Genomic DNA, 17,541 nt, shown 5'->3' with positions numbered 1-17,541 from the left:
AGAGGGGAGAGTGGGATTAGACTGGGTGGGATATTAAAGGGTGTGGGGAGTGAGGGGGAGAGTGGGATTAGACTGGGTGGGATATTAAAGGGTGCGGGGAGTGAGGGGGAGAGTGGGATTAGACTGGGTGGGATATTAAAGAGTGCGGGGACTGAGGGGGTGAGTGGGATTAGACTGGGTGGGATATTAAAGGGTGTGGGGAGTGAGGGGGAGAGTGGGATTAGACTGGGTGGGATATTAAAGGGTGTGGGGAGTGAGGGGGAGAGTGGGATTAGACTGGGTGGGATATTAAAGGGTGCGGGGAGTGAGGGGGAGAGTGGGATTAGACTGGGTGGGATATTAAAGGGCGTGGGGAGTGAGGGGAGAGGGGGATTAGACTGGGTGGGATATTAAAGGGAGCGGGGAGTGAGGGGAGAGGGGGATTAGACTGGGTGGGATATTAAAGGGTGCGGGGAGTGAGGGGGGAGAGTGGGATTAGACTGGGTGGGATATTAAAGGGAGCGGGGAGTGAGGGGAGAGGGGGATTAGACTGGGTGGGATATTAAAGAGAGCGGGGAGTGAGGGGGGAGAGGGGGATTAGACTGGGTGGGATATTAAAGGGTGCGGGGAGTGAGGGGGAGAGTGGGATTAGACTGGGTGGGATATTAAAGGGTGCGGGGAGTGAGGGGGAGAGTGGGATTAGACTGGGTGGGATATTAAAGGGTGTGGGGAGTGAGGGGGGAGAGTGGGATTAGACTGGGTGGGATATTAAAGTGTGCGGGAGTGAGGGGGAGAGTGGGATTAGACTGGGTGGGATATTAAAGGGTGCGGGGAGTGAGGGGGGAGAGTGGGATTAGACTGGGTGGGATATTAAAGGGTGCGGGGAGTGAGGGGGAGAGTGGGATTAGACAGGGTGGGATATTAAAGAGGTGCGGGGAGTGAGGGGAGAGTGGGATTAGACTGGGTGGGATATTAAAGGGTGCGGGGAGTGAGGGGGAGAGTGGGATTAGACTGGGTGGGATATTAAAGGGTGCGGGGAGTGAGGGTGAGAGTGGGATTAGACTGGGTGGGATATTAAAGGGTGCGGGGAGTGAGGGTGAGAGTGGGATTAGACTGGGTGGGATATTAAAGGGTGCGGGGAGTGAGGGGGAGAGCGGGATTAGACTGGGTGGGATATTAAAGGGTGTGGGGAGTGGGGGGAGTGAGGGGAGTTAGCGTGAGGGGAGTGAGTGGAGTGAGGGTGAGGGCAGCGAGGGGAATGAGGGAGTGAGGGTGAGGGGAATGAGGACGGTGAGGGGAGTGAGGTTTAGGGGAGTGAGGGTGAGGGGAGTGAGGGTAGTGAGGGTGAGGGGAGTGAGGGCAGTGAGGTGAGGGTGAGGGGAGTGAGGGTGAGGGGAGTGAGGGTAGTGAGGGTGAGGGCAGTGAGGGTGAGGGGAGTGAGGGTGAGGGGAGTGAGGGCAGTGAGGGTGAGGGGAGTGAGGGTAGTGAGGGTGAGGGGAGTGAGGGCAGTGAGGGTGAGGGCAGTGAGGGTGAGGGGAGTGAGGGTGAGGGGAGTGATGGTGAGGGTAGTGAGGGTGAGGGCAGTGAGGGCAGTGAGTGTGAGGGCAGTGAGGGCAGTGAGGGTGAGGGGAGTGAGGGTGAGGGGCGTGATGGTGAGGGGAGTGAGGGTGAGGGGAGTGAGGGTGAGGGGAGAGAGAGCAGTGAGGGAATGAGGGTCAGGGGCAGTGAGGGCAGTGAGGGTGAGGGGAGTGAGGGTGAGGGGAGTGAGGGCAGTGAGGGTGAGGGGAGTGAGGGTGAGGGGTGTGAGGGGAGTGAGGGTGAGGGGAGTGAGGGTGAGGGCAGTGAGGGGATTGAGGGTGAGGGGAGTGAGGGTGAGGGGAATGAGGGTAGTGAGAGGAGTGAGGGTGAGGGGAGTGAGGGTGAGGGCAGTGAGTGTGAGGGGAATGAGGGCAGTGAGGGAGTGAGGGTGAGGGGAGTGAGAGCAGTGAGGGGAGTGAGGGGAGTGAGGGCAGTAGGGGAGTGAGGGTGAGGGAAGTGAGTGTGAGGGGAGTGAGGGTGAGGGGAGTGAGGGTGATGGGAGTGAGGGTGAGGGGAATGAGGGGGAGGGGAGTGAGGGCAGTGAGGGTGAGGAAGTTAGGGCAGTGAGGGAGTGAGGGTGAGGGAGTGAGGGTGAGGGCAGTGAGGGAGTGAGGGGAATGAGGGGAGTGAGGGCAGTGAGGGGAGTGAGGGCAGTGAGGGGAGTGTGGGTGAGGGCAATGAGGAAGTGAGGGGAGTGAGGGTGAGGAGAGTGAGGGAGTGAGGGGAGTGAGGGAGTGAGGGTGAGGGAGTGAGGGTGAGGGCAGTGAGGGGAGTGAGGGGAGTGAGGGTGAGGAGAGTGAGGGAGTGAGGGGAGTGAGGGAGTGTGGGGAGTGAGGGAGTGAGGGTGAGGGAGTGAGGGTGAGGGCAGTGAGGTAGTGAGGGAGTGAGGGTGAGGGGAGTGCGGGTGCCGGGAGTGAGGGTGAGGGGAGTGAGGGTGAGGGCAGTGAGGGGAGTGAAGGTGAGGGGAGTGAGGGCGTGAGGGTGATTGGAGTGGGGGTGATGGGAGTGAGGGAATGAGGGAGTGAGGGTGAGGGGAGTCAGGGGAGTGCGGGTGAGGGGGTGAGGGGAGTGAAGGTGAGGGAGTGAGGGGAGTGAGGGAGTGGGGGAGTGAGGGTGAGGGAGTGAGGGGGTGAGGGTGAGGGGAGTGAGGGTGAGGGAGTGAGGGTGAGGGAGTGAGGGAGTGAGGTGAGTGAGGGGTGTGAGGGTGAGGAGAGTGAGGGAGTGAGGGGAGTGAGGGAGTGAGGGGAGTGAGGGTGAGGGAGTGAGGGTGAGGGCAGTGAGGTAGTGAGGGAGTGAGGGTGAGGGGAGTGCGGGTGCCGTGAGTGAGGGTGAGGGGGGTGAGGGCAGTGAGGGGAGTGAAGGTGAGGGGAGTGAGGGAGTGAGGGTGAGTGGAGTGGGGGAGTGGGGGTGATGGGTGTGAGGGAATGAGGGAGTGAGGGTGAGGGGAGTCAGGGGAGTGCGGGTGAGGGGGTGAGGGGAGTGAAGGTGAGGGAGTGAGGGGAGTGAGGGTGGGGGAGTGAGGGGGTGAGGGTAAGGGGAGTGAGGGTGAGGGAGTGAGGGTGAGGGAGTGAGGGGAGTGAGGGAGTGAGGGTGAGGGACTGAGGGAGTGAGGGTGAGGGCAGTGAGGTAGTGAGGGAGTGAGGGTGAGGGGAGTGCGGGTGCCGGGAGTGAGGGTGAGGGGAGTGAGGGTGAGGGCAGTGAGGGGAGTGAAGGTGAGGGGAGTGAGGGTGAGTGGAGTGGGGGAGTGGGGGTGATGGGTGTGAGGGAATGAGGGAGTGAGGGTGAGAGGAGTCAGGGGAGTGTGGGTGAGGGGGTGAGGGGAGTGAAGGTGAGGGAGTGAGGGGAGTGAGGGAGTGAGGGAGTGAGGGTGAGGGAGTGATGGGGTGAGGGTGAGGGTAGTGAGGGAGTGAGGGTGAGGGAGTGAGAGTGAGGGAGTGAGGGGAGTGAGGGAGTGAGGGAGTGATGGTGAGGGAGTGAGGGCGTCAGGGGAGATCGGGAGAGGGGAGTGAGGGTGAGGAAGTGAGGGTGTGAGGTTCAGGGCGTGAGGGAATGAGGGTGAGGGAGTGGGGGAGTGAGAGTGAGGGAGTGAGGGTGAGGGAGTGATGGAGTGAGGGTGAGGGAGTGAGGGGAGTGAGGGTGAGGGGAGTGAGGGTGATGGGAGTGAGGGTGAGGGAAGTGAGGGGAGTGAGGGTGAGGGCAGTGAGGGTGAGGGGAGTGAGAGTGAGGGCAGTGAGGGAGTGAGGGTGAGGGGAGTGAGGGTGAGGGGAGTGAAGGTGAGGGGAATGAGGGTGAGGGCAGTGAGGGGAGTGAGGGTGAGGGGAGTGAGGTAGTGAGGGGAGTAGGGAGTGAGGGTGAGGGAGTGAGGGTGAGGGAGTGAGGGAGTGAGAGTGAGGGGAGTGAGGGCAGTGAGGGAGTGCGTGTGAGGGAGTTAGGGCAGTGAGGGAGTGAGGGTGAGGGAGTGAGGGTGAGAGCAGTGAGGGAGTGAGGAGCGCGAGGGCAGTGAGTGAAGTGAGGGTGAGGGGAGTGAGGGGAATGAGGATGAGGGCAGTGAGGGAGTGAGGGTGAGGGCAGTGAGGAAGTGAGGGGAGTTAGGGGAGTGAGGGGAGTGAGGGTGAGGAGAGTGAGGGTGAGGGCAGTGAGGGGAATGAGGTTGAGGGCAGTGAGGGGAGTGAGGGGTGTGAGGGCAGTGAGGGGAGTGAAGGTGAGGGGAGTTAGGGAGTGAGGGTGAGGGGAGTGAGGGTGATGGGAGTGAGGGAATGAGGGAGTGAGGGTGAGGGGATTCAAGGGAGTGTGGGTGAGGGGGGTGAGTAGAGGGAAGGTGAGGGAGTGAGGGGAGTGAGCGGAGTGAGGGAGTAAGGTAGTGAGGGAGTGAGGGTGAGGGAGTGAGGGTGTCAGGGCAGTCAGGGGAGTGAGGGTGAGGGAGTGAGGGTGAGGGAGTGAGGGTGAGGGTGTCAGGGCAGTCAGGGGAGTGAAGGTGAGGGGAGTGAGGGGAGTGAGGGTGAGGGAGTGAGGGGGTGAGGGAATGAGGGTGAGGGGGTGAGGGCGTCAGGGCAGTCAGGGGAGTGCGGGTGAGGGGAGTGAGGGAGCGAGGGTGTGAGGGCCAGGGAGTGAGGGAGTGAGGGAGTGAGGGTGAGGGAGTGAGAGTGAGGGAGTGAGGGTGAGGGAGTGAGGGAGTGAGCGTGAGGGAGTGAGGGTGAGGGAGTGAGGGTGAGGGGAGTGAGGGCAGTGAGGGGAGTGAGGGTGAGGGGAGTGAGGGTGAGGGGAGTGAGAGTGAGGGGAGTGAGGGTGAGGGGAGTGAGGGTGAGGGGAGTGAGGGTGAGGGAGTGAGGGCAGTGAGAGGAGTGAGGGTGAGGTGAGTGAGGGTGAGGGGAGTGAGGGTGAGGGGAGTGAGGGAGGGGTGAGTGAGGGTGAGCGGAGTGAGGGCGGTGAGGGGAGTGAGGGTGAGGGGAGTGAGGGTGAGGGGAGTGAGGGTGAGGGCAGTGAGGGTGAGGGGAGTAAGGGGAGTGAGGGTGAGGGGGGTGAGGGGAGTGAGGGGAGTGAGGGTGAGGGGAGTGAGGGAGTGAGGGGAGTAGGGAGTGAGGGTGAGGGACTGAGGGTGAGGGAGTGAGGGTGAGGGAGTGAGGGTGAGGGGAGTGAGGGTAGTGAGGGAGTGAGGGTGAGGGAGTGAGGGCAGTGAGGGAGTGAGGGTGAGGGAGTGAGGGTGAGGGCAGTGAGGGGAGTGAGGGAGTGAGGGTGAGGGACTGAGGGAGTGAGGGTGAGGGCAGTGAGGAAGTGAGGGGAGTGAGGGGAGTGAGGGTGAGGAGAGTGAGGGAGTGAGGGGAGTGAGGGAGTGTGGGGAGTGAGGGAGTGAGGGTGAGGGACTGAGGGAGTGAGGGTGAAGGCAGTGAGGTAGTGAGGGAGTGAGGGTGAGGGGAGTGTGGGTGCCGGGAGTGAGGGTGAGGGAAGTGAGGGTGAGGGCAGTGAGGGGAGTGAAGGTGAGGGGAGTGAGGGAGTGAGGGTGATTGGAGTGGGGGTGATGGGAGTGAGGGAATGAGGGAGTGATGGTGAGGGGAGTCAGGGGAGTGCGGGTGATGAGGTGAGGGGAGTGAAGGTGAGGGAGTGAGGGGAGTGAGGGAGTGAGGGTGAGGGAGTGAGGGGGTGAGGGTGAGGGGAGTGAGGGTGAGGGAGTGAGGGTGAGGGAGTGAGGGTGAGGGAGTGAGGGAGTGAGGTGAGTGAGGGGAGTGAGGGTGAGGAGAGTGAGGGAGTGAGGGGAGTGAGGGAGTGAGGGGAGTGAGGGTGAGGGACTGAGGGAGTGAGGGTGAGGGCAGTGAGGTAGTGAGGGAGTGAGGGTGAGGGGAGTGCGGGTGCCGGGAGTGAGGGTGAGGGGAGTGAGGGTGAGGGCAGTGAGGGGAGTGAAGGTGAGGGGAGTGAGGGTGAGTGGAGTGGGGGAGTGGGGGTGATGGGTGTGAGGGAATGAGGGAGTGAGGGTGAGAGGAGTCAGGGGAGTGTGGGTGAGGGGGTGAGGGGAGTGAAGGTGAGGGAGTGAGGGGAGTGAGGGAGTGAGGGTGAGGGAGTGATGGGGTGAGGGTGAGGGTAGTGAGGGAGTGAGGGTGAGGGAGTGAGAGTGAGGGAGTGAGGGGAGTGAAGTAGTGAGGGAGTGATGGTGAGGGAGTGAGGGCGTCAGGGGAGTGCGGGAGAGGGGAGTGAGGGAGTGAGGGTGAGGAAGTGAGGGTGTGAGGTTCAGGGCGTGAGGGAGTGAGGGTGAGGGAGTGGGGGAGTGAGAGTGAGGGAGTGAGGGTGAGGGAGTGATGGAGTGAGGGTGAGGGAGTGAGGGGAGTGAGGGTGAGGGGAGTGAGGGTGATGGGAGTGAGGGTGAGGGGAGTGAGGGGAGTGAGGGTGAGGGCAGAGAGGGTGAGGGGAGTGAGAGTGAGGGCAGTGAGGGGAGTGAGGGTGAGGGGAGTGAGGGTGAGGGGAGTGAGGGTGAGGGCAGTGAGGGGAGTGAGGGGTGTGAGGGCAGTGAGGCGAGTGAGGGGAGTGAGGTAGTGAGGGGAGTAGGGAGTGAGGGTGAGGGAGTGAGAGTGAGGGCAGTGAGGGGAGTGAGGGTGAGGGGAGTGAAGGTGAGGGGAATGAGGGTGAGGGCAGTGAGGGGAGTGAGGGTGAGGGGAGTGAGGTAGTGAGGGGAGTAGGCAGTGAGGGTGAGGGAGTGAGGGTCCGGGAGTGAGGGAGTGAGAGTGAGGGGAGTGAGGGCAGTGAGGGAGTGAGGGTGAGGGAGTTAGGGCAGTGAGGGAGTGAGGGTGAGGGAGTGAGGGTGAGGGCAGTGAGGGAGTGAGGAGCGCGAGGGCAGTGAGTGAAGTGAGGGTGAGGGGAGTGAGGGGAATGAAGATGAGTGCAGTGAGGGAGTGAGGGTGAGGGCAGTGAGGAAGTGAGGGGAGTTAGGGGAGTGAGGGTGAGGAGAGTGAGGGTGAGGGCAGTGAGGGGAATGAGGGTGAGGGCAGTGAGGGGAGTGAGGGGTGTGAGGGCAGTGAGGGGAGTGAAGGTGAGGGGAGTTAGGGAGTGAGGGTGAGGGGAGTGAGGGTGATGGGAGTGAGGGAATGAGGGAGTGAGGGTGAGGGGATTCAAGGGAGTGCGGGTGAGGGGGGTGAGGAGAGGGAAGGTGAGGGAGTGAGGGGAGTGAGCGGAGTGAGGGAGTGAGGGAGTGAGGTAGTGAGGGTGAGAGAGTGAGGTGGTGAGGGTAATGAGGGGAGTGAGGGTGAGGGAGTGAGGGTGAGGGAGTGAGGGAGTGAGGGTGAGGGAGTGAGGGTGTCAGGGCAGTCAGGGGAGTGAAGGTGAGGGGAGTGAGGGAGTGAGGGGAGTGAGGGAGTGAGGGTGAGGGAGTGAGGGGGTGAGGGAATGAGGGTGAGGGGGTGAGGGCGTCAGGGCAGTCAGGGGAGTGCGGGTGAGGCGAGTGAGGGAGTGAGGGTGTGAGGGTCAGGGAGTGAGGGAGTGAGGGTGAGGGAGTGAGGGAGTGAGGGTGAGGGAGTCAGGGTGAGGGAGTGAGGGAGTGAGCGTGAGGGAGTGAGGGTGAGGGAGTGAGGGTGAGGGGAATGAGGGCAGTGAGGGGAGTGAGGGTGAGGGGAGTGAGGGTGAGGGGAGTCAGGGGAGTGAGGGTGAGGGGAGTGAGCGGAGTGAGGGTGAGGGGAGTGAGGGTGAGGGGAGTGAGGGTGAGGGAGTGAGGGCAGTGAGAGGAGTGAGGGTGAGGGGGGTGAGGGTGAGGGGAGTGAGGGTGAGGGGAGTGAGGGGAGTGAGGGTGAGGTGAGTGAGGGTGAGCGGAGTGAGGGCAGTGAGGGGAGTGAGGGTGAGGGGAGTGAGGGTGAGGGGAGTGAGGGGTGTGAGGGCAGTGAGGGGAGTGAAGGTGAGGGGAGTTAGGGAGTGAGGGTGAGGGGAGTGAGGGTGATGGGAGTGAGGGAATGAGGGAGTGAGGGTGAGGGGATTCAAGGGAGTGTGGGTGAGGGGGGTGAGTAGAGGGAAGGTGAGGGAGTGAGGGGAGTGAGCGGAGTGAGGGAGTAAGGTAGTGAGGGAGTGAGGGTGAGGGAGTGAGGGTGTCAGGGCAGTCAGGGGAGTGAGGGTGAGGGAGTGAGGGTGAGGGAGTGAGGGTGAGGGTGTCAGGGCAGTCAGGGGAGTGAAGGTGAGGGGAGTGAGGGGAGTGAGGGTGAGGGAGTGAGGGGGTGAGGGAATGAGGGTGAGGGGGTGAGGGCGTCAGGGCAGTCAGGGGAGTGCGGGTGAGGGGAGTGAGGGAGCGAGGGTGTGAGGGCCAGGGAGTGAGGGAGTGAGGGAGTGAGGGTGAGGGAGTGAGAGTGAGGGAGTGAGGGTGAGGGAGTGAGGGAGTGAGCGTGAGGGAGTGAGGGTGAGGGAGTGAGGGTGAGGGGAGTGAGGGCAGTGAGGGGAGTGAGGGTGAGGGGAGTGAGGGTGAGGGGAGTGAGAGTGAGGGGAGTGAGGGTGAGGGGAGTGAGGGTGAGGGGAGTGAGGGTGAGGGAGTGAGGGCAGTGAGAGGAGTGAGGGTGAGGTGAGTGAGGGTGAGGGGAGTGAGGGTGAGGGGAGTGAGGGAGGGGTGAGTGAGGGTGAGCGGAGTGAGGGCGGTGAGGGGAGTGAGGGTGAGGGGAGTGAGGGTGAGGGGAGTGAGGGTGAGGGCAGTGAGGGTGAGGGGAGTAAGGGGAGTGAGGGTGAGGGGGGTGAGGGGAGTGAGGGGAGTGAGGGTGAGGGGAGTGAGGGAGTGAGGGGAGTAGGGAGTGAGGGTGAGGGACTGAGGGTGAGGGAGTGAGGGTGAGGGAGTGAGGGTGAGGGGAGTGAGGGTAGTGAGGGAGTGAGGGTGAGGGAGTGAGGGCAGTGAGGGAGTGAGGGTGAGGGAGTGAGGGTGAGGGCAGTGAGGGGAGTGAGGGAGTGAGGGTGAGGGACTGAGGGAGTGAGGGTGAGGGCAGTGAGGAAGTGAGGGGAGTGAGGGGAGTGAGGGTGAGGAGAGTGAGGGAGTGAGGGGAGTGAGGGAGTGTGGGGAGTGAGGGAGTGAGGGTGAGGGACTGAGGGAGTGAGGGTGAAGGCAGTGAGGTAGTGAGGGAGTGAGGGTGAGGGGAGTGTGGGTGCCGGGAGTGAGGGTGAGGGAAGTGAGGGTGAGGGCAGTGAGGGGAGTGAAGGTGAGGGGAGTGAGGGAGTGAGGGTGATTGGAGTGGGGGTGATGGGAGTGAGGGAATGAGGGAGTGATGGTGAGGGGAGTCAGGGGAGTGCGGGTGATGAGGTGAGGGGAGTGAAGGTGAGGGAGTGAGGGGAGTGAGGGAGTGAGGGTGAGGGAGTGAGGGGGTGAGGGTGAGGGGAGTGAGGGTGAGGGAGTGAGGGTGAGGGAGTGAGGGTGAGGGAGTGAGGGAGTGAGGTGAGTGAGGGGAGTGAGGGTGAGGAGAGTGAGGGAGTGAGGGGAGTGAGGGAGTGAGGGGAGTGAGGGTGAGGGACTGAGGGAGTGAGGGTGAGGGCAGTGAGGTAGTGAGGGAGTGAGGGTGAGGGGAGTGCGGGTGCCGGGAGTGAGGGTGAGGGGAGTGAGGGTGAGGGCAGTGAGGGGAGTGAAGGTGAGGGGAGTGAGGGTGAGTGGAGTGGGGGAGTGGGGGTGATGGGTGTGAGGGAATGAGGGAGTGAGGGTGAGAGGAGTCAGGGGAGTGTGGGTGAGGGGGTGAGGGGAGTGAAGGTGAGGGAGTGAGGGGAGTGAGGGAGTGAGGGTGAGGGAGTGATGGGGTGAGGGTGAGGGTAGTGAGGGAGTGAGGGTGAGGGAGTGAGAGTGAGGGAGTGAGGGGAGTGAAGTAGTGAGGGAGTGATGGTGAGGGAGTGAGGGCGTCAGGGGAGTGCGGGAGAGGGGAGTGAGGGAGTGAGGGTGAGGAAGTGAGGGTGTGAGGTTCAGGGCGTGAGGGAGTGAGGGTGAGGGAGTGGGGGAGTGAGAGTGAGGGAGTGAGGGTGAGGGAGTGATGGAGTGAGGGTGAGGGAGTGAGGGGAGTGAGGGTGAGGGGAGTGAGGGTGATGGGAGTGAGGGTGAGGGGAGTGAGGGGAGTGAGGGTGAGGGCAGAGAGGGTGAGGGGAGTGAGAGTGAGGGCAGTGAGGGGAGTGAGGGTGAGGGGAGTGAGGGTGAGGGGAGTGAGGGTGAGGGCAGTGAGGGGAGTGAGGGGTGTGAGGGCAGTGAGGCGAGTGAGGGGAGTGAGGTAGTGAGGGGAGTAGGGAGTGAGGGTGAGGGAGTGAGAGTGAGGGCAGTGAGGGGAGTGAGGGTGAGGGGAGTGAAGGTGAGGGGAATGAGGGTGAGGGCAGTGAGGGGAGTGAGGGTGAGGGGAGTGAGGTAGTGAGGGGAGTAGGCAGTGAGGGTGAGGGAGTGAGGGTCCGGGAGTGAGGGAGTGAGAGTGAGGGGAGTGAGGGCAGTGAGGGAGTGAGGGTGAGGGAGTTAGGGCAGTGAGGGAGTGAGGGTGAGGGAGTGAGGGTGAGGGCAGTGAGGGAGTGAGGAGCGCGAGGGCAGTGAGTGAAGTGAGGGTGAGGGGAGTGAGGGGAATGAAGATGAGTGCAGTGAGGGAGTGAGGGTGAGGGCAGTGAGGAAGTGAGGGGAGTTAGGGGAGTGAGGGTGAGGAGAGTGAGGGTGAGGGCAGTGAGGGGAATGAGGGTGAGGGCAGTGAGGGGAGTGAGGGGTGTGAGGGCAGTGAGGGGAGTGAAGGTGAGGGGAGTTAGGGAGTGAGGGTGAGGGGAGTGAGGGTGATGGGAGTGAGGGAATGAGGGAGTGAGGGTGAGGGGATTCAAGGGAGTGCGGGTGAGGGGGGTGAGGAGAGGGAAGGTGAGGGAGTGAGGGGAGTGAGCGGAGTGAGGGAGTGAGGGAGTGAGGTAGTGAGGGTGAGAGAGTGAGGTGGTGAGGGTAATGAGGGGAGTGAGGGTGAGGGAGTGAGGGTGAGGGAGTGAGGGAGTGAGGGTGAGGGAGTGAGGGTGTCAGGGCAGTCAGGGGAGTGAAGGTGAGGGGAGTGAGGGAGTGAGGGGAGTGAGGGAGTGAGGGTGAGGGAGTGAGGGGGTGAGGGAATGAGGGTGAGGGGGTGAGGGCGTCAGGGCAGTCAGGGGAGTGCGGGTGAGGCGAGTGAGGGAGTGAGGGTGTGAGGGTCAGGGAGTGAGGGAGTGAGGGTGAGGGAGTGAGGGAGTGAGGGTGAGGGAGTCAGGGTGAGGGAGTGAGGGAGTGAGCGTGAGGGAGTGAGGGTGAGGGAGTGAGGGTGAGGGGAATGAGGGCAGTGAGGGGAGTGAGGGTGAGGGGAGTGAGGGTGAGGGGAGTCAGGGGAGTGAGGGTGAGGGGAGTGAGCGGAGTGAGGGTGAGGGGAGTGAGGGTGAGGGGAGTGAGGGTGAGGGAGTGAGGGCAGTGAGAGGAGTGAGGGTGAGGGGGGTGAGGGTGAGGGGAGTGAGGGTGAGGGGAGTGAGGGGAGTGAGGGTGAGGTGAGTGAGGGTGAGCGGAGTGAGGGCAGTGAGGGGAGTGAGGGTGAGGGGAGTGAGGGTGAGGGGAGTGAGGGTGAGGGGAGTGAGGGTGAGGGCAGTGAGGGTGAGGGCAGTGAGGGTGAGGGCAGTGAGGGTGAGGGGAGTAAGGGGAGTGAGGGTGAGAGGGGTGAGGGGAGTGAGGGGAGTGTGGGTGAGGGGAGTGAGGGTGAGGGGAGTGAGGGAGTGAGGGGAGTAGGGAGTGAGGGTGAGGGAGTGAGGGTGAGGGAGTGAGGGTGAGGGAGTGAGGGTGAGGGAGTGAGGGGAGTGAGGGGGTGAGGGTGAGGGAGTGAGGGCAGTGAGGGAGTAAGGGTGAGGGAGTGAGGGTGAGGGCAGTGAGGGAGTGAGGGGAGTGAGGGCAGTGAGCGGAGTGAGGGAAGTGAGGGTGAGGGCAATGCGGGTGGGGGAGTGAGGGGAATGAGGATGAGGGCAGTGAGGGGAGTGAGGGTGAGGGTGAGGGGAGTGAGGGAGTGAGGGGAGTAGGGAGTGAGGGTGAGGGAGTGAGGGAGTGAGAGTGAGGGTGAGGGAGTGATGGAGTGAGGGTGAAGGAGTGGGGGAGTGAGAGTGAGGGAGTGAGGGTGAGGGAGTGATGGAGTGAGGGTGAGGGAGTGAGGGGAGTGAGGGTGAGGGGAGTGAGGGTGATGGGAGTGAGGGTGAGGGGAGTGAGGGGAGTGAGGGTGAGGGCAGTGAGGGTGAGGGGAGTGAGAGTGAGGGCAGTGAGGGGAGTGAGGGTGAGGGGAGTGAGGATGAGGGGAGTGAGGGTGAGGGCAGTGAGGGGAGTGAGGGGTGTGAGGGCAGTGAGGCGAGTGAGGGGAGTGAGGTAGTGAGGGGAGTAGGGAGTGAGGGTGAGGGAGTGAGAGTGAGGGCAGTGAGGGGAGTGAGGGTGAGGGGAGTGAGGGTGAGGGGAGTGAAGGTGAGGGGAATGAGGGTGAGGGCAGTGAGGGGAGTGAGGGTGAGGGGAGTGAGGTAGTGAGGGGAGTAGGGAGTGAGGGTGAGGGAGTGAGGGTGAGGGAGTGAGGGAGTGAGAGTGAGGGCAGTGAGGGCAGTGAGGGAGTGAGGGTGAGGGAGTTAGGGCAGTGAGGGTGAGGGAGTGAGGGTGAGGGCAGTGAGGGAGTGAGGAGCGCGAGGGCAGTGAGTGAAGTGAGGGTGAGGGGAGTGAGGGGAATGAAGATGAGGGCAGTGAGGGAGTGAGGGTGAGGGCAGTGAGGAAGTGAGGGGAGTTAGGGGAGTGAGGAGAGTGAGGGTGAGGAGAGTGAGGGTGAGGGCAGTGAGGGGAATGAGGGTGAGGGCAGTGAGGGGAGTGAGGGGTGTGAGGGCAGTGAGGGGAGTGAAGGTGAGGGGAGTTAGGGAGTGAGGGTGAGGGGAGTGAGGGTGATGGGAGTGAGGGAATGAGGGAGTGAGGGTGAGGGGATTCAAGGGAGTGCGGGTGAGGGGGGTGAGGAGAGGGAAGGTGAGGGAGTGAGGGGAGTGAGCGGAGTGAGGGAGTGAGGGACTGAGGGAGTGAGGGTGAGAGAGTGAGGTGGTGAGGGTGAGGGTAATGAGGGGAGTGAGAGTGAGTGAGGGAGTGAGGGTGAGGGAGTGAGGGTGTCAGGGCAGTCAGGGGAGTGAAGGTGAGGGGAGTGAGGGAGTGAGGGGAGTGAGGGAGTGAGGGTGAGGGAGTGAGGGGGTGAGGGAATGAGGGTGAGGGGGTGAGGGCGTCAGGGCAGTCAGGGGAGTGCGGGTGAGGGGAGTGAGGGAGTGAGGGTGTGAGGGTCAGGGAGTGAGGGAGTGAGGGTGAGGGAGTGAGAGTGAGGGAGTGAGGGTGAGGGAGTGAGGGTGAGGGAGTGAGGGAGTGAGCGTCAGGGAGTGAGGGTGAGGGAGTGAGGGTGAGGGAGTGAGGGTGAGGGGAGTGAGGGCAGTGAGGGGAGTGAGGGTGAGGGGAGTGAGGGTGAGGGGAGTGAGGGTGAGGGGAGTGAGGGGGGGTGAGGGTGAGGGGAGTGAGGGGAGTGAGGGTGAGGGGAGTGAGGGTGAGGGAGTGAGGGCAGTGAGAGGAGTGAGGGTGAGGGGAGTGAGGGTGAGGGGAGTGAGGGTGAGGGGAGTGAGGGTGAGGTGAGTGAGGGTGAGCAGAGTGAGGGCAGTGAGTGGAGTGAGGGTGAGGGGAGTGAGGGTGAGGGGAGTGAGGGTGAGGGGAGTGAGGGTGAGGGGAGTAAGGGGAGTGAGGGTGAGGGGGGTGAGGGGAGTGAGGGTGAGGGGAGTGAGGGAGTGAGGGGAGTAGGGAGTGAGGGTGAGGGAATGAGGGTGAGGGAGTGAGGGTGAGGGAGTGAGGGTGAGGGGAGTGAGGGAGTGAGGGTGAGGGAGTGAGGGCAGTGAGGGAGTGAGGGTGAGGGAGTGAGGGTGAGGGCAGTGAGGGAGTGAGGGGAGTGAGGGCAGTGAGCGGAGTGAGGGCAGTGAGGGGAGTGAGGGTGAGGGCAATGCGGGTGGGGGAGTGAGGGGAATGAGGATGAGGGCAGTGAGGGGAGTGAGGGTGAGGGGAGTGAGGGAGTGAGGGGAGTAGGGAGTGAGGGTGAGGGAGTGAGGGTGAGGGAGTGAGGGTGAGGGAGTGAGGGAGTGAGGGTGAGGGGAGTGCGGGAGGTGAGGGTGAGGGCAGTGAGGGGAGTGCGGGTGAGGGGAGTGAGGGGAGTGAAGGTGAGGGGAGTGAGGGTGAGGGGAGTGGGGGTGATGGGAATGAGGGAGTGAGGGTGAGGGGATCAGGGGAATGCGGGTGAGGGGAGTGAAGGTGAGGGAGTGAGGGGAGTGAGGGGAGTGAGGGAGTGAGGGTGAGGGAGTTAGGGTGAGGGAGTGAGGGGAGTGAGGGAGTGAGGGTGAGGGAGTCAGGGAGTCAGGGCAGTCAGGGGAGTGAAGGTGAGGGCAGTGAGGGGAGTCAGGGGAGTGCGGGTGAGGTGAGTGAGGGAGTGAGGGTGAGTGAGTGAGGGTGTGAGGGTCAGGGAGTGAGGGAGTGAGGGTGAGGGAGTGAGAGTGAGGGAGTGAGGGTGAGGGAGTGAGGGTGAGGGAGTGAGAGTGAGGGTGAGGGAGTGAGAGTGAGGGAGTGAGGGAGCGAGGGTGAGGGAGCGAGGGAGTGAGGGTGAGGGAGCGAGGGGGTGAGGGTGATGGAGTGAGGTAGTGAGGGTGAGGGAGCGAGGGAGTGAGGGTGAGGGAGTGAGGGTGAGGGAGTGAGGGGAGTGAGGGAGTGAGGGTGAGGGAGTCAGGGAGTCAGGGCAGTCAGGGGAGTGAAGGTGAGGGCAGTGAGGGGAGTCAGGGGAGTGCGGGTGAGGTGAGTGAGGGAGTGAGGGTGAGTGAGTGAGGGTGTGAGGGTCAGGGAGTGAGGGAGTGAGGGAGTGAGGGTGAGGGAGTGAGGGTGAGGGAGTGAGAGTGAGGGAGTGAGGGTGAGGGAGTGAGGGAGTGAGAGTGAGGGAGTGAGGGAGCGAGGGTGAGGGAGCGAGGGAGTGAGGGTGAGGGAGCGAGGGAGTGAGGGTGATGGAGTGAGGTAGTGAGGGTGAGGGAGCGAGGGAGTGAGGGTGAGGGAGTGAGGTAGTAAGGGTGAAGGAGTGAGGGAGTGAGGGTGAGGGAGTGAGGGAGTGAGGGTGAGGGAGTGAGGGAGTGAGGGAGTGAGGGAGTGAGGGAGTGAGGGGTTGAGGGAGTGAGAGTGAGGGAGTGAGGGTGAGGGAGTGAGGGAGTGAGGGTGAGGGAGTGAGGGAGTTAGGGTGAGGGGAGTGAGGAGTGAGGGAGTGAGGGAGTGAGTGAGGGTGAGGGAGTGAGGGAGTGAGGGTGAGGGAGTGAGAGAGAGGGAGTGAGGGTGAGGGAGTGAGGGAGTGAGAGTGAGGGAGTGAGGTTGAGGGAGTGAGGGTGAGGGAGTGAGGGAGTGAGGGAGTGAGGGAGTGAGGGAGTGAGGGTGAGGGAGTGAGGGTGAGGGAGTGAGGGAGTGAGGGTGAGGGGGTGAGGGGGTGAGGGAGTGAAAGAGTGAGAGCGAGGGAGTGAGGGTGACGGAGTGAGGGTGAGGGAGTCAGGGCAGTCAGGGGAGTGAAGGTGAGGGCAGTGAGGGGAGTCAGGGGAGTGCGGGTGAGGTGAGTGAGGGAGTGAGGGTGAGTGAGTGAGGGTGTGAGGGTCAAGGAGTGAGGGAGTGAGGGAGTGAGAGTGAGGGTGAGGGAGTGAGAGTGAGGGAGTGAGGGAGCGAGGGTGAGGGAGCGAGGGAGTGAGGATGAGGGAGCGAGGGAGTGAGGGTGAGGTAGTGAGGTAGTGAGGGTGAGGGAGCGAGGGAGTGAGGGTGAGGGAGTGAGGTAGTGAGGGTGAAGGAGTGAGGGAGTGAGGGTGAGGGAGTGAGGGTGAGGGAGTGAGGGAGAGAGGTAGTGCGGGAGTGAGGGGGTGTGGGAGTGAGGGGGTGAGGGAGTGAGAGTGAGGGAGTGAGGGTGAGGGAGTGGGAGTGAGGGTGAGGGAGTGAGGGAGTTAGGGTGAGGGGAGTGAGGGAGTGAGGGAGTGAGGGAGTGAGTGAGGGTGAGGGAGTGAGGGAGTGAGGGAGTGAGAGTGAGGGAGTGAGGTTGAGGGAGTGAGGGAGTGAGGGAGTGAGGTTGAGGGAGTGAGGGTGAGGGAGTGAGGGTGAGGGAGTGAGGGTGAGGGAGTGAGGAGTGAGGGAGTGAGAGAGTGAGGGAGTGAGGGAGTGAGGGTGAGGGAGTGAGGGTGAGGGAGTGAGGGAGTGAGGGTGAGGGGGTGAGGGAGTGAAAGAGTGAGAGCGAGGGAGTGAGAGTGACGGAGTGAGGGTGAGGGTGTGAGGGAATGAGGGAGTCAGGGAGTGAGGGTGAGGGAGTGAGAGTGAGGGAGTGAGAGTGAGTAAGTGAGGGTGAGGGAGTGAGGGTGATGGAGTGAGGGGAGGGAGTGAGGGTGAGGGAGTGAGGGTAGGGTGTGAGGGAGTGAGGGTGAGGGAGTGAGGGAGTGAGAGTGAGGGAGTGAGAGTGAGGGGTGAGGGTGAGGGAGTGAGAGTGAGGGAGTGAGGGTGAGGGTGAGGGAGTGAGAGTGAGGGAGTGAGGGTGAGGGAGTGAGGGTGAGGGAGTGATAGTGTTGGAGTGAGGGTGAGGGAGTGAGGGTGAGGGAGTGAGGGTGAGGGAGTAAGGGAGTGAGGGTGAGGGTGTGAGGGAGTGAGGGAGTGAGGGTGAGGGAGTGAGGGACTGAGGGAGTGAGGGTGAGGGAGTGAGGGAGTGAGAGTGAGGGAGTGAGCGTGAGGGTGAGGGAGTGAGGGAGTGAGAGTGAGGGAGTGAGGGTGAGGGCATGAGGGAGTGAGAGTGAGGGAGTGAGGGTGAGGGAGTGAGGGTGAGGGAGTGAGGGAGTGAGAGTGAGGGAGTGAGGGTGAGAGAGTGAAATGGAGGGAGTGAGGGTGAGGGAGTGAAGGAGTGAGAGTGAGGGAGTGAGGGTGAGGGAGTGAGGGAGTGAGGGTGAGGGAGTGAGGGTGAGAGAGTGACGGAGTGAGGGAGTTAGAGTGAGTGATTGAGCGTGAGGGAGTGATGGTGAGGGAGTGAGGGAGTGAGTGAGGGAGTGAGAGTGAGGGAGTGAGGGTGAGGGAGTGAGGGGGTGAGGGTGAGGGGGTGAGGGAGTGAGCGAGTCAGAGTGAGGGAGTGAGAGTGAGGGAGTGAGGGTGAGGGAGTGAGGGTGAGGGAGTGAGGGAGTGAGGGTGAGGGAGTGAGGGAGTGAGGGTGAGGAGTGAGGCAGTGAGAGTGAGGGAGTGAGGGTGAGGGAGTGAGGGAGTGAGGGAGTTAGGGTGAGGGAGTGAGAGTGAGGGAGTGAGGGTGAGGGAGTGAGGGTGAGGGAGTGAGAGTGAGGTAGTGAGAGTGAGGGAGTGAGGGTGAGGGAGTGAGGGTGAGGGAGTGAGGGTGAGGTAGTGAGGGAGTGGGAGTGAGGGAGTGAGAGTGAGGGTGAGGGAGTGAGGGTGAGGGAGTGAGTGGAGTGAGGGTGAGGGAGTGAGGAGTGAGAGTGAGGGAGTGAGGTTGAGGGAGTGAGGGTGAGGGA

General features: G+C 63.1%; 2 protein-coding genes across 3 annotated transcripts in view; both read right to left on the bottom strand.

Annotated features, from left to right (window-relative positions):
• LOC140400210 (neurexin-2-like) overlaps positions 1-17,541 on the bottom strand; it is a 2,085,493-nt gene that overhangs the window by 1,452,639 nt on the left and 615,313 nt on the right. The window lies entirely within an intron of this gene.
• The window catches only part of LOC140399949 (potassium channel subfamily K member 2-like), a 55,059-nt gene that overhangs the window by 15,296 nt on the left and 22,222 nt on the right, over positions 1-17,541 (bottom strand). The window lies entirely within an intron of this gene.

The sequence above is a fragment of the Scyliorhinus torazame genome, chromosome 24 (genome assembly GCF_047496885.1).
Source record: "Scyliorhinus torazame isolate Kashiwa2021f chromosome 24, sScyTor2.1, whole genome shotgun sequence".
NCBI classification, from domain to species: domain Eukaryota; kingdom Metazoa; phylum Chordata; class Chondrichthyes; order Carcharhiniformes; family Scyliorhinidae; genus Scyliorhinus; species Scyliorhinus torazame.
This window is presented reverse-complemented; position numbering and strand designations above follow the sequence as displayed.